The following is a 13,870-nucleotide window of genomic DNA, read 5'->3' on the forward strand; positions in this document are numbered from 1 at the left end:
CGATCAATATCATCTCTTATTTTGAGAGGCAAAATTATGTGTCTATCACAGGTTCTCTCATTTCAATTCGTTCCTCTCCTCAGAAAAACTGTAGCCAGGGCCCGCCTCATGAACTGGCTGTGGATTGTTCAGACCTCCTGTCACTCTTCCACTGTGGGCGGAGCCAATAGCCTAAGGGGGCGGTGAATTGGTTGATCGGGCCTCGGGGGGGCGGGGCAGCGGCTCCTGTCAGCGGGTGAAATGGCAGCGGCTGAGCCGGTGACGGCGGCGGTCCCCGGGGGCGGCTGAGTGAAAGGGGCCGGGCCGCGGGGTTTGCGGGACCCCCGAGCAGACGCGACCCCGGGCTGGTGAATCGGACGACGCAGTGCAGAGACGGCGAGGCTCGGCGCGGCGATGGCGGCGCTCTCCGCGCAGGTAGGGCGGCCTCGGGCAGGGCCTCTCCTCCCGGGGGTGTCAGTGCTGCGGGGCCCCGTGGGGAACCCGAGCCAGGGGCGTGACCTGGGGTCGCTTCGCCTCCCGAACCCGCGCTTGGAGTCTCGGCATTGCCAGCCCTGGACCCTGGAACTCCGGCCTCCGCCCACCCTCGTTTCCGCTTCCCCCCCCCTTCCAGGATCACTTCCAGGGCTTCTAGGACCCCATGTCTCTTCCTCGTGACGTCCCCCCGCCACAGGCTCGGGACCCCTGTACATCTTTCCCAAGACCCCTCTCTAAGAGCCTGTCCAGAGCTTCCCCATCCCCCCAGTCTGCAGCCCCCCCCAACTAGCTTATCCCCTCCAGTCCACAACCCCAGTGCCAAGGCCCCTCCCATCTGTACATCCCGTGCCCTTATGTCCCCCTCACTTGGGTTCCTCTCTTCTGCGTCTGGCCTGCACCCTCATCCTTTCCAAGGAGACCAAGCTCGGAGCCCTGTATTCTTTCCTTCTGACCCGACAGAAACCCATGCCTCGCCTCTTAAATAGGAAGATTCCCAGCTGAATCCCCAGACATCAGCTCAACCTGCTCACTTGGCACCCTTCATGGTCAAGGGCACCACTAGAAAAACAATCACTTCTAGGTCTTCTGAGAGGACCACACACTGTTGCTGATCTTGATCCATCTAGATCCCAGCTTCCTGAAGAAATGAACACTAAGGACTTCCCAAAAGATAATGCCGAATCCCATCCCTAATAGACACACCCTCCCCACCCATCTTCCTGAGAAACACGTACAGAAACCTAGAAGCGCAACACAGATGAAGGCACACGAATGCTCTCCCTCCCTCCCTCTCACTCTCTTTCTACAAACACACACACACACACACACACACACACAGAGAGAGAGAGAGAGAGAGAGAGAGAGAGAGAGAGAGAGAGAGAGAGAGCTGCTGAGAACTATACACCTTCTTGACCTCCACAACCCAGTACCCTCAACAGGCCTCCTAACTCAGACCAAAAACAAAGATTATGAGGTGATGGCTCTGTCCCCAGCAGCTAGCCTGTCCCTTCCACCCCATTCTCTTTGAGTTGGGACCACACTGATGCTCCACAGGGTGTCAGGGCCCGGAATCTACCTATCACAGATCTTTTCCCCTTGCCTCCATCTCTCCCTGCCTTGCTCTCTCGAAAGGAACCAAGGTCCGTTCCCAAATCTGTGGTACACCTCCTCCTCCATCACGGGGAGTGAGATGTTCCAGCTGCTCCTGGCCCCAATCCTAAAGTCTGACCAGACTGATGGGACCAGCATCCCTGAGCCTATGGCATCTGCTGGCCTCAGATGATAGAGGCTGTGCTGCCATCCAGGGTGCTTCAAGGCCAGTTCCTGACCACCTTTCACCCACCACCAATATGTTTGGTCAAAACAACAGCTTTCCCTAGCATTTGGGATCTGCTTGGACCAGGTCAGACCTGCCAGAAGTATATACCTATTTGTTTAAGGAATATTTCAGAAAGAAAAAAATATGCTGAAGAGGGCTGGAGTAATGAAAAAGGAAGGGGTGCTCTGTTTCCCCCACCGAGTGCACCACCCCCAACCTGTCTGTCATTGAGCCAAGCTCCCCACATCCCTGGCTCTTTCATGGTTGTATTGCATTGGTTCTTCGCACCCCTTCTGTCCCACAGCTCCCCCATCTTGGGGTCCCACCTGTGGGTTCTCTTTGGGTTCCTGCGGTTTAATGAGGGTGGTTTGGAAGGGATCGAAGGTGGCTTGGCCCTGGCACAAGAGCTGAGGCAAGACAGGGAAGCAAGAAGAGATCACAGCCCTGGCTGTAGTTTGTAGAACTGCAGGGTGTGAGGAGAATCCAGAACAAACCAGCCCCAACCAAGCATTTAGTATGCCAGGAAAGATTCAGATAAAAAGCCTAGGCTTCCTGGTAGAATATTTACAAGTAAATTCTGCACAGATTTGGAAGAAAAACTCATCTTGGCTCAGAGCCTCAACTTCTCCATCTGGAAAATGGGGGGATAAGGCCTTAGAATAGTATTCAGTGCTACAAGGGAGCCAGTGAGGTTAGGGTGTGGCCTGGTGTGCTTCCTGGGAGCAATGTAAAAGGGAACAGTGAGGTTTAGCAGAACAGACCCCAAACACAGCTGTTGAAGTTGGTAGCATCACTGGCTCTGAGGATCCCTGTCCTCAGTGGATAAGAACCATATCTGAAGGTCTTAGCCATCTTGAAGGAAGCTGGCTTAAATCAGAGCTCAAAGAATGAAGGAAAAAGATGGTCTGTTGTGGGACTTGTAGTCATACAGGGGTCTCCTGGAAGGACTGGGGACATGGGAACTATTGGCCAGCCATCCTGATGCCCCACATAGAACCCTGAGCATGGGCTAGAAGTTTGTCACATCTGTTTGCTGAAAGCAGGAATCCATGAAAAGACTTGAAGGTCACATGGCACATGGGAAACTGCAAGACCTCCTCTCACTCCCCAGAGGACTCTGCACAGATGGACACAGTAGGGTAGAAAGGCTCCCTGGGGTAGGCTGTGAACTCTATAGAAAGTGCCTGAAGGCTTCAAGCTTTTGAGTGGAACCAGCACAGCTTTGCTGTAGCCTGGGGATGTGTATCCATTGTCTTCTATGTCTGTGCTTTGTTAGGTACTGATAGATCAGAAGCATATCTCAGTTTCCTCCAATAGAATGTCATGTCAGTGTTTGTGGGTGATGACCCACTGCACTCCAGGGAACTGAGTCAGGTGTCCTGTGTCTAAAGCCTGCACAGCCAGCTTGGAGAGAGGAGAAGAGTTGGACCCAGAAGCACACACTGATGGAGCTCATGCCTTGCATTCACAGTGCCAAGCACCATTTGCATATCATCTCAATTAATCCTCTAAGCAACCTGAACGAGCCAGCATTCTAGTGTGTGCCTTTGCCACCGCACCCTGCTGCCGCAGAAGGCGTGGAGGTGACGGAATCCTATACACTGTGCTGCTGCAAGGGCTCTGAGAAAGGACCAATGCTTCCCCAGGGCATACAGGAAGGCGTGGCAGGGGTGACTTATGGATGGAGTCACCAGACAGGCATGGCAGGTTAGAGTGTTCCAGAAGTACTTGGACAGGGTCCCAGGATGTGGGAACCAGCATGGTTCCTTCAAAGGATATGTGACTTCTTCTGAGCATGGATGAATAGGCTTCACCCTTCAGGCCAGAATGTACCAAATGTAATCCGCAGGACAGATATACATCACCAGGCACTCGTGGGTAAAAAGAGATCAGAATTGGGAAGATTTAGGGAAGGTACAAACTACATCATCTCCAGGAAAGCCAAAGTCAAGCAGCAGGAGGAAGGAGATTGTTGAGCTAACATGCTCCCCCTGCCACCCCATCCCTCAAAGGGACATTCCGGTGCCCTTTTGCTATAATTTGCCTCCACTTTACTGTTATTTCTCAGCATGTATCAATGTTCTTCTGAAATATTTTGTTTGTAGGCGGCATGGTGGGTATATTAGGTATTTCACATATGCGTAAATGCACATGTATACGTCTGCACATGTGGAGTACAGGGGTCAACCTTGGGTTCATTCCTCAGTATCTGTCTACCTTGGCTTCTTGTTTATTTGATGTCTATGATATTTTGCCTGCATGTGTACATAGGCACACATGCATATCTGGTGCCCATGAAGTCCAGAAGAGGGTGATAGATCCCCTGTAGAACTGGGTTACAGATAGTTGTAGCCACCGTGTGGATACTGGGGATTGAGCCCTGCAGCTCTGCAAGAGCAGCCAGTGTTCTCAACTATTGAGCCATCTTTCCAGACACTGTCCACCTTTTGAAATAAGTCTCTCAGCTGGATGGTGGTGGTGCACACTTTCAATTCCAGCTCTCAGGAGGCAGAAGTAGGCAGATCTCTGTGAGTTTGAGGCCAGTCTGGTCTACAGAGGGAGTTTCAGAACAGCCAGGGCTACACAGAGAAACCCTGTCTCAAAAAATAAAATAATAGTAGTAGTGGTGGTGGTAGTAGTAGTAGTAGTAGTAGTAGTAGTAGTAGTAATGTTAAATTTAAAAAAGAAAAAGAAGAAATGCGTCTCTCACTATGCCCCCAGGGACCCTACTATCTCTGCTTACCTAGCTCTGATCTTACAAATAAAACATCTGCCACCTTTTTACATGGTTGCTAGAGCTCAAACTCAGGACCTCATGCTTGCATGGAAAGTACTTGACTATCTCCCTGGCCCTATAAAGTAGGGTTGTTGAATAGTTGTTTTTTCCCAGTGTTTATGTGTGGTGTATTGGATGTTCTCCTGTGCGTGGTTACATGTGAAGGTGCACTAGTGTGCATGTCCGTGTGGAGGGTAGAGGTTGACATCAGGTGTCCTCCTCAATTACTCTCCACTTTGATCTACTAAGAAAGACAGGGTCTCTGGCTGACCTGTAGCACTCCAGTTTGTCTAGTCTAGCTAACCAGCTTGCCTAGGGATCCCTTGTCTCTCTCTCTCTCTGTCTCCCAAGTACTTGAATTACAAATGGCTACCATCCCTTCTCTGCTTTTTTTGTTGTTGTTGTTGTTTTGAAAGGATAGCCTGACTTTAATCAAGTTTCAGAAAGTCTGGCCTCAGCAGACTGTACCAGGCAGGTGTAAAACATTCTAAAGAAACACTGAGGTGAGCAACACAGCCAACCTGACCTGTCTTTTGCACCAGGGGCAGGTTACTGTCATAGTGCTCAGTGAGTGTGTCCAGGTATCGGTTGAAGTCCTCCACTCTCTGCTTATGGGTTTTGAACGCCTTCTTCAGGATTCTTTCCATTTGCCATTTCTGCATCTTCTCGAGTGTGCTTGTCCAGGCAGTGCCTCTTCTCCTCCTCACTCTTCCCACTCATTCCCATGGCCTCCAGCAGCGTGGCCTTGTCTTTTGTCCTTTTTTTTCTTCTTTCACTTTGTCATGCTGAGCTCCACAATGCCTTTCAGCTTCAGGGGGCCCTTCTCGACCTGCCCTATGCCTCCACGGGGCTTGCCCACCTTGTGCAAAACCTCCAGCACACTTCCTGTTTGTAAACAGTCTGCCTTTTTTAAAAATAATGTTTTATGTGTATCTCTGTTTGGCCTACTTGTATGTCTAGGCATCATGTGCAATGCCTATAGCTATAAATGGCATCAGATCCTCTGAAATTAGAGATACAGACAGTTGTGAGTCTCAAAATGGGTGCTAGGAACTGAACCTGAGCAGCCAGTGCTCTTGACCATTGAACCATCTCCAGCCCCTCCTGCTCAGCTTTGAGTTCTGTGAGTCCAAACACTGGTCCTCCTGCTTGTACAGCTAACACTTTATCCATGGAGCCATCCTCCCAGAAGCCACATGAAATCTTTTCATTAATACCTGTCTCCCTCATAGTCTGTGACCAAGCATGAGAGGAGGGGGCCCATATGTGTTGTTCACCGGTGAATCAAGATTCACAAAGCAGTTTCTCAGTACAATGTGTTTGATTTTACAAGCTATTGGGCTTCCCTCCCTCAGCCATTTCTGAAACTCAAAGATCAGATCTGTCTGCCTTGGATGGGTGCTAAAGGTAAGGCCAATCTGCCTCACCTGGGCCCACCACCCAGCTCGACAAGCCCAGGAAGCTGGCACAGATAGCAGAAAAACATCTTCATCTGTGCACCTGCTACAGGAAGCCCTGTGAAAAGGCTTTGATGTTCTTCCTCTGTCATTTTCAGGGACATTAAAATAAAGACTATGAAAGAGTTGCTCCAAAATTAACCTGTTACAGTAGCAGAAAAGAACATAAACATAAAGAACATAAACTTTTTTTTTAGGTCAGATGAGAATCTGTAGGTCATAATCCACCTTTCAGGTTTTCACCTGAAGGTGTGTAGCTGCTGCTGCTACTGCTTTTACCAATAGCAGTGATTATAGTTTCGCAGTGTTTAGTCCTTAAAGAGCATCACCATATAGGAGCAGTGGGGGCCTCACAGTGGCCTTGACAGCCCCTACCTTCAAGGAAGTATCCATTCATCAGGAAATAAATATAAGCCACTGCTGATCCTAAATGGGACAAAAGTGGGAGTGGCAATAATACAGAGGGTAGAGGAGGAGGAAAGGAGGAGGAAAAAGGAGAGAAATAGAGAGAGAGAGAGAGAGAGAGAGAGAGAGAGAGAGAGAGAGATATTCGGGTACTATCATTAGCCCTGTTTACAGATTGAAGTTGCCTGATAGCCTGGATCACAAAAGGAGTATAAGAGGGATTTAAATTCATATTGCTGGCTCTAAGGTTTTACCTGTAAGCCAAGAGATCTTGAATAAACTCTCCATATTCCAAGAACATCTTGAAGAAACGACTAAACCTGACAGGGTGTGTAGTGCCATTGATAAAGGGCTTCTTAGCATGCACAAAGCATTGGATTCAGCCCCCAACATGAGAAAAACCAGGCTTAGTGGCTGTTTGGTTTCATTTCTGTTGGTGGGATAATGTACCATCGCCAGAAATTTGAAAGATGGCCCAGCAGTTAGGAGTACCTGCTGCTCTGGATACGAACCAAGTTCAGTTCCCAGAGCTAATGTTGCAGGGCTCACAACTACTTGTAACTCCAGCTCTGGGGATATAACTCCTTTTCTGGCCTCCAGGGGTACTGGCATTCACATACATATACCCACACAGAGACACAAATACATATAATTAAAAATAAGATGAATTTCGTTGGGCATGGTAGCACAGGCCCTTAATCCCAGCACTTGGGAGCCAAAGCCTGGTAGGATCTCTGAGTTTGAAGCCAGCCTGGTTGTCTACCCAGCTCGTTCCAGAACAGTCAAAGCTACAAAAGGAAGCCCTGTCCTCAAATTCCAAAATAATTTTTTTAAAAATTAAAGGTTAGGGGTTCCAAGATAGGGTATCTCTGTGTAGCCCTGACTATCCTGTAACTCTTTAAACTAGGCTGGCCTCAAACTCAGAGATTCTCCTGCCTCTGCCTCCCAAGTGCTGGGTTTAAAGGCATGTGCCACCACCATCTGGCAATAAAATGAATTTTTAGAAGAATACCCTGACCAAAAATAATTTGAGGAAGGAAGGGTTTATTTTAGCTTACAATTCCAAGTTATAGTTCATCAGGAAGTTGAGGCAAGAGCTTAGATGGTTAGTCACTGTCAAGAGCAAAGAGTAAAGACTACTCAAGCTGTCTACTGCTTGACTTTCGCTTAGCAAGATTTCTTCACTCTCCTGGATTCCAGGACCCAGCATAGGGAAAGGTGTCACCCACAGTGAGCTGAATCAGTCAAGACAAGTCCAGCTGGGCAGTGGGGGCACAGGCCTTTGGCAGACAATGCAGGCAAATCTCTGTGAGTTCAAGGCAGCCTGACCTACAGAGTTAACTCCAGGACTTGCAGGGCTTTGCAGATAAATCCCGTCTCAAAGATCAAGACAAGCCCCAATAGATATGCCCATAGGCCAACTTGATCTAGATAATTCCAAAATTGAGACACTCCTTCCTAGTGGTTCTAGGTTACAGGAAGCTGACATTTAAAACTAACCAGCACTGTGGTCTACAGCTGTCACCCCCAGCAGGCAATAATCCTCCACAGGATCAGGAGTTCAAGGTCATCCTTATCTACCTATCAAGTTTGAGGCCAGCTGGAGCTACACACGATCTATCTCAAAAAAAAAAAAAAAAACGTAAAAAACATAAAAATAGCTGAAAATGGGGATGAGAAAAAAGCAATCGCCAATGTTGTCTTTGTTGTCCCTGGGACTATGTGGCCTACCCTTTGCCAAACAAAAGAACCTGGAACCCAGCCAGACCATTGCCCCAGGACTTGATGGTCTGCTAGCCAGTTTGGGAAAATTGCAGTCAGGTGGTACTTTTCAAAGCTTCAGATCCTGAACTGAATCTTTGTTCCCAGTGTTCATGGGAGAGAGGGGATCTGACATGAGGAAAGAAACCAAAAGGAAATTTGGGGCCTTTATTCCTGCTTGTAATGTCATGCACTCCATAGAAGATGCTCACTTAGGCTGGCTCACTGTGCTGAAAAACAATGACTGTCACTTACCAAGTGCCAGCTGCACTCAGTATTTTACATATATCATTTCTCTCTGGGTTGCTTTTTTTATTTTGTTTTGTTTTGGTTTACAAGACAGTTTCTCTGTGTATCCCTGGCCATCCCAGAATTCTGTGGACCAGGCTGACCTTGAACTCAGAGATTTGCCTGTCTCTGCTTCCTGAGTGCTGGAATTAAAGGTGTGAGCCACCACTATGCACAGCTTTGTTTTTTGGTTTGGTCTTCCTTCCTTCCTTCCTTCCTTCCTTCCTTCCTTCCTTCCTTCCTTCCTTCCTTCCTTCTTTCTTTGAGATAGGAGAGGGTCTCATATTAGCCCTAAACTCCCAATGTAGCTGAAACTGGCCTAACTCCTGGTTTTCCTGCCTCTACATCCTGAGTGCTGAAATGTGAAATGACAAGCACCTGATGGGGGGGGGGGTTCAAGTGCACACACCTGTCCATGTTCACAGAGGCCAGGAAAGGGCATAAGGGGGTTCTCCTCGATCACCCTCTGCCTTATTCCTTTGTGGTAAGATCTCTCCCTGAACCTGGAGCTCGTCATATTTTAGTATCTAGCAAATCCCAGCAATCTTCCTCTCTCTGACCTTACAACACTGGGAATACTATGGCTTGTTATGTGGATGCTGGTATCTGAACTCAGGTCCTCATAGTTAAGCAACAAGTACTCTTAACCACTGAGCTATCCTTCTAGCCCACAGACCTGGTTTTATGTGGTACTGGAAGTGGAGCCCAGAACTTCATATATGTAAGGCAAGCATGTTGCCAATTGAGCCTCCCTGGCCTATATTTATATTTTTTAAAAATATGTAGGTAAAGCATCATGGATAAGCTTATGGTAAAGACTCAAGAGTGAGAAAATCAAGTTCAAACCCTGTATGACAGAATTGGGATACCAATCAGTGACCCTCTACTTGGTATGGCTTGCATGGCACAGTAGTCCTTTGCTTTTCTAACTACCCCTGTACACAATCTTTTTTGAAAAACATTTTGTGGGGCTACGGATGTAGTTCAGTAGTAGATCACTTGTCTAGCTTGCATTAAGTCCTCTTTGATCACAAGCCACAACCAAAAGTTACATTAATATATATATTAATTAATATAATATATACATATATATATATTATGTGTATAACTTAGTTTTATAATTTGGGGTGTTTTGTTTTTATTTTTTTAGACAAGGTGTCTTGTGGCCCAGGCTGCATTTGGGCTCATTATGTAGCCAAGGGTGGTCTTATTACATTTTTATTTATTTTGTGTGCAACTGTGTATGTGAACATGTCTTCTACAAAAGCAGTACATGCTCTTAACTACCACTCCAGTACCTAAAGATTTATTTTTATTTTTTTATTCATGTGTCCTCATAGTTAAGCAGCTGTGTTATAATTTGTATGCATGAGCATGTGGATACTTGCAGAGGCCAGAAGAGGACATCAGGTACAATAGGGCTGGAGTCCAGGCTGTTGAGAGCTGACTGATGTGGGTATTAGGACCCTAACTTAGGTCCTCTGGAAAGTTCTTAACTGCTGAGCAGTTTCCCAGCCCAACACTCTTATTTGTTAATATGCTTTTTTATTTATTAGATCAATATATGTGTATGTCTTATCATGTATGTATTCAGACATGCAGGTGCATACCACTTTGTACGTGTGGAAGTCAAAGGACAGCCTCCAACATCTGACCACACCTCCCATATTGACTGAGACATGGTCTCTTGCTATTAGGCTAGCTGGGCCTGAGAGCTCCTATGGATTCTCATGTCTCCACCTCCCATCTTACAATTGGAATGCTGTAATTACAGACAGCCAGTGCTTGTCCAGCTTTACAAGGGTTCTGGGGACTCATGCTTGCACAGCAGATACTTTACCCAGTTATCCATCTCTCCCCCTACCTCTAATGTCCATTTTTTATCCCTATGATACTTAGTTATCACATCTCCTCCAACTCCTATGTGCTACAGCATTTCCTAATAATGCCCTTGCTTTTGATGGCATTGACAGACAAGAATCCTCGTTGATACTTCTTCATGCACTGTCCCTACATCAATACCTGTCTGGAGTTCTTCTCATGGTTAGAATAGGACAATGACTTCAGTGGAGAAAAAACACAGAATTGAAGCACCCCTCCCCATTACTCATGTCAAGGCCGTGTGATATCCTTGTGAGGTGACTGTTGCTGCTCACTCTGATCACCTAGCTGGACCACATGGGAATGTTCTTCTTCCTTCACTCGACAGATGTTGACTGAGCACCTGCCAAATGCTAATAGTACATTAAGGACTTAGAGCAGAAAAATAAGATACTGCGTTGTCCTCACATTGTTCATAAACTTATAGGGCAGGCAAGGACAGAAGCCATTGCCAGAGAATGTGTGTTAGGGGCTAGGAAGACAGCTCAGTGGTTAAAGCTGTTTGCATAAGTGTGTGGACCGGATATCAGATCCCAGGTTCCCACCTAAATGCCTGGTGGGTGTTCTGGGCTGCCTGTGTAATCCAAGCTGTTTAGATAGGCTACCAATGTAGATGAATTCTGGGTCCAAGGGAGAATTCCTACCTCTCTCTATAATGTGAGCAATTGAGGAAGAAACCTGACATCAACCTCTGCATGAATCTCCCCCCCATCCTGTGCATGCATGCACACACACGTATATTGGGAGGATATGTATATTGAGCTGAGGTTGGAGAGTATTTTCAAGGAAAAAAATTCAGGATGGCAGAATAAGGTTGACAGAAAGATTTCATAATAAGTATGCTTAAGGTAGGGTTAAGAGCATTTGTTGCTCTATCAGAGTTCAGTTCCCAGCACTCACTTGATGGCTTACAACCGTCCTTAACTCCAGTGCCAGAGAATACAACATCCTCTTCTGACATCCACAGGCAGCAGGTGCACATTCATACATCCAGGCCAAGCACTCATACTCATAAAATGAACCTAATAATGAAAAAAGAATGTTCAAAGCTGGAGAGATGACTCAGTAGGTAAAAGCACTTACCGGCAAGCCTAACAGCCTGAGTTCAATCCCAGGGATGCACATGGTGGGAGCACAGAACTGATTCTCACAAATGGTCCTTGAACCTCCACTTACATGCCATGACACAGACACAGACACGCCACTAATAATGAATTAAATGTTTTAATTGGGGGGAAAAAGGAATTCTCAGCCCGAACCAGGGCTGCAGCTCAACTAGCAGATTGCTCATCCAGCATACTGCAGTCCCTGGGCTCTGCCCACAGCACTATACGAAATTGGGCATGATGATGATGCCTGTAAACAAAAAAAAACAAAGACTAGAGAGGGAAGGGGAAGAAAGAATATGTTAGCTTCTTTAGTAGTAGGTCAAAGGAACCTTTCTAAAATCCCACCCTCATCCACAGGCCCTGAAAGAAAAGGCTCTGATTACTACAGAATTATTCTACTCCTTGTGGTGTTCAGCCCTCTTCCCTTTTTTTTTTTTTTGTTTTGTTTTGGGGGGAGGTTGTTGTTGTTTTCTTTTTTCTCTTGCATTTGTAATCCTCCTGCCTCAGACACCCAGGTGCTATGATGGTATGCATGGGCCATCATGCATGGTTTCCCAGATAATTTTATTTTGGGGGACAGGGTCTCACTATGTTGTATTAAACTCACTCTTCAGCCCAGTCTGACCTTGAACTTCTGGTCCTCCTATACTAGCCTCCTGAGTAGCTGAAATTACAGACTTGCACCACCAGGCCCTGCTGCCTATCTTCTGTGCTAGCTCATTTGCATCCTAATTACACCTTTTGATTGGGGTGTAATTCGTACAACATAAAAGTTATCACATGCATAGTGTTGTACAGCCATCACCATTATCTAATTCTAGATGCCTTTACCCTGTAGGCACTTCTTCTACTTCCTCTTCTGTCTCTGCCCCTGGAAAGCACTAATCCATTTCTTGACACTATAGATTCATCTAATCTGCATAATTCTTGTAAGTGGAAACATACTACTTGTATGTAACTGGATTCTCTCACTGAACGTAAGTTTTTTTTTAAGGTTTGTCCATGTTATAGAATATGTCAGTGTATCATTCCTTTTGTGGCTGAGTAATACTCCAGTGTATGTTTTGTTGAAGTGTCATCTTTTGATGAACACTTGCATCATTTGTGCTTTGTAGCTACTGTGAGCAGTACTGCTATGAACACTCGTGTGTATACTTGTATGGGTGGATACGTTAGCTGTCTTGGGTAGACTTCTGGGGGGAAACTGTTGGATCCTACTGTAGCTCTTTACTTCGAGAAACTGGCTGCTTTCCCATTCCAGGCACTTACCTGGATCTTATCTAGATAGTTTGGGTGATTGTTTCTTACCAGGAAGATCCATAGTGACTCCTGCCTTATTGTGGAGGGCCACCAAGTCTTGTGAAAGATCTGGGGAATGATGGAGCTACTGAGGGCCAGTTGGCAATCTTGGCTAGCCCCTGGTAGAAAGAAAAAGTGAAAGTTTCACCTGTATTAGCTAGGTTAAACCCTGAGAGGAGGGCTGGAGAGATGACTCCATGGTTAAGAGCACCCATATTGTGGCTCACAGCCATCCTTAACTCCAGTTCAAGAAAATGCAGTGTTGCCTTCTGACCTTCAAGGACACTAGGTACACGTGTGGTGCACTGACATATAAGCAATAAACATTCACACAAAGAAAAACACACACATATGCGTGTGTGTATGTGTGTGTGTGTGTGTGTGTGTGTGTGAGAGAGAGAGAGAGAGAGAGAGAGAGAGAGAGAGAGAGAGAGAGAGAGAATCGAATCTTTGGTTTTTCAAGACAGGGTTTCTCTGTGTATAGCCCTGGCTGTCCTGGAACTTGCTGTGTAGACCTGGCTGGCCTTGAACTCATAGAGATCTGCCTGCCTCTGTCTTCCAAGTGCTGGGATTAGAGGCATTTGCCAACACTACCCAGCCAGAAAACTAATCTTTAAAAAATAAAATTAAAACTCTAAGTGCACCAGGAATATTAGCTCAGCCTAGCATGCACAAACCTTGGATTCCATCCCTGCATAAATCAGGCAAGACTTATGCAGAAGCTGTTATCCTAGCACTTAGAGATGAAGACAGCAAGATCAGGAATTCAAAGGCATCCTTAGCTCATTGTGAGTCTGAGGCCAGCCCAGGCTACAAGAAGCCCTGCACAGTGATGGAAGGAGAGGTGACACACAGGTGACTAGGATGCCCTGGCCAGAGAGGTGAGAAGATAAACAGACCGCATTTCTTAGTAACTAAATAGGAGAGAACTTCAAGAAAAGAAAGAATGGCCAGCAGCGCCCAAATGCCAGTGAGGGAGAAGGGAAAGGAACTCAGAGACACTGACATCTGGGCTTTTCTATCCCTCACAATCCTTGCCCCCACCAGCACTATCTTTTCCCAGCCCTCTGCTCTGACTCAGCTTCAGAAGCCCTGAGACAGA

General features: G+C 46.6%; 1 protein-coding gene across 7 annotated transcripts in view; it reads left to right on the plus strand.

Annotated features, from left to right (window-relative positions):
* The first annotated feature begins 218 nt into the window (after positions 1-218).
* Positions 219-13,870, plus strand: part of Evi5l (ecotropic viral integration site 5 like) — a 41,853-nt gene continuing 28,201 nt past the window's right edge. For all 7 annotated transcript variants that reach the window (XR_007589426.1, XM_050127419.1, XM_050127420.1 and 4 more), the window contains exon 1: positions 219-414. The gene's annotated coding sequence lies outside the window, so the exon portion shown is untranslated. The remainder of the gene's footprint in view (positions 415-13,870) is intronic.

Source organism: Alexandromys fortis, unplaced genomic scaffold, assembly GCF_014885135.2.
Source record: "Alexandromys fortis isolate MF-2015 unplaced genomic scaffold, M_Fortis_MF-2015_v1.1 scaffold_271, whole genome shotgun sequence".
In the NCBI taxonomy this organism is placed as follows: domain Eukaryota; kingdom Metazoa; phylum Chordata; class Mammalia; order Rodentia; family Cricetidae; genus Alexandromys; species Alexandromys fortis.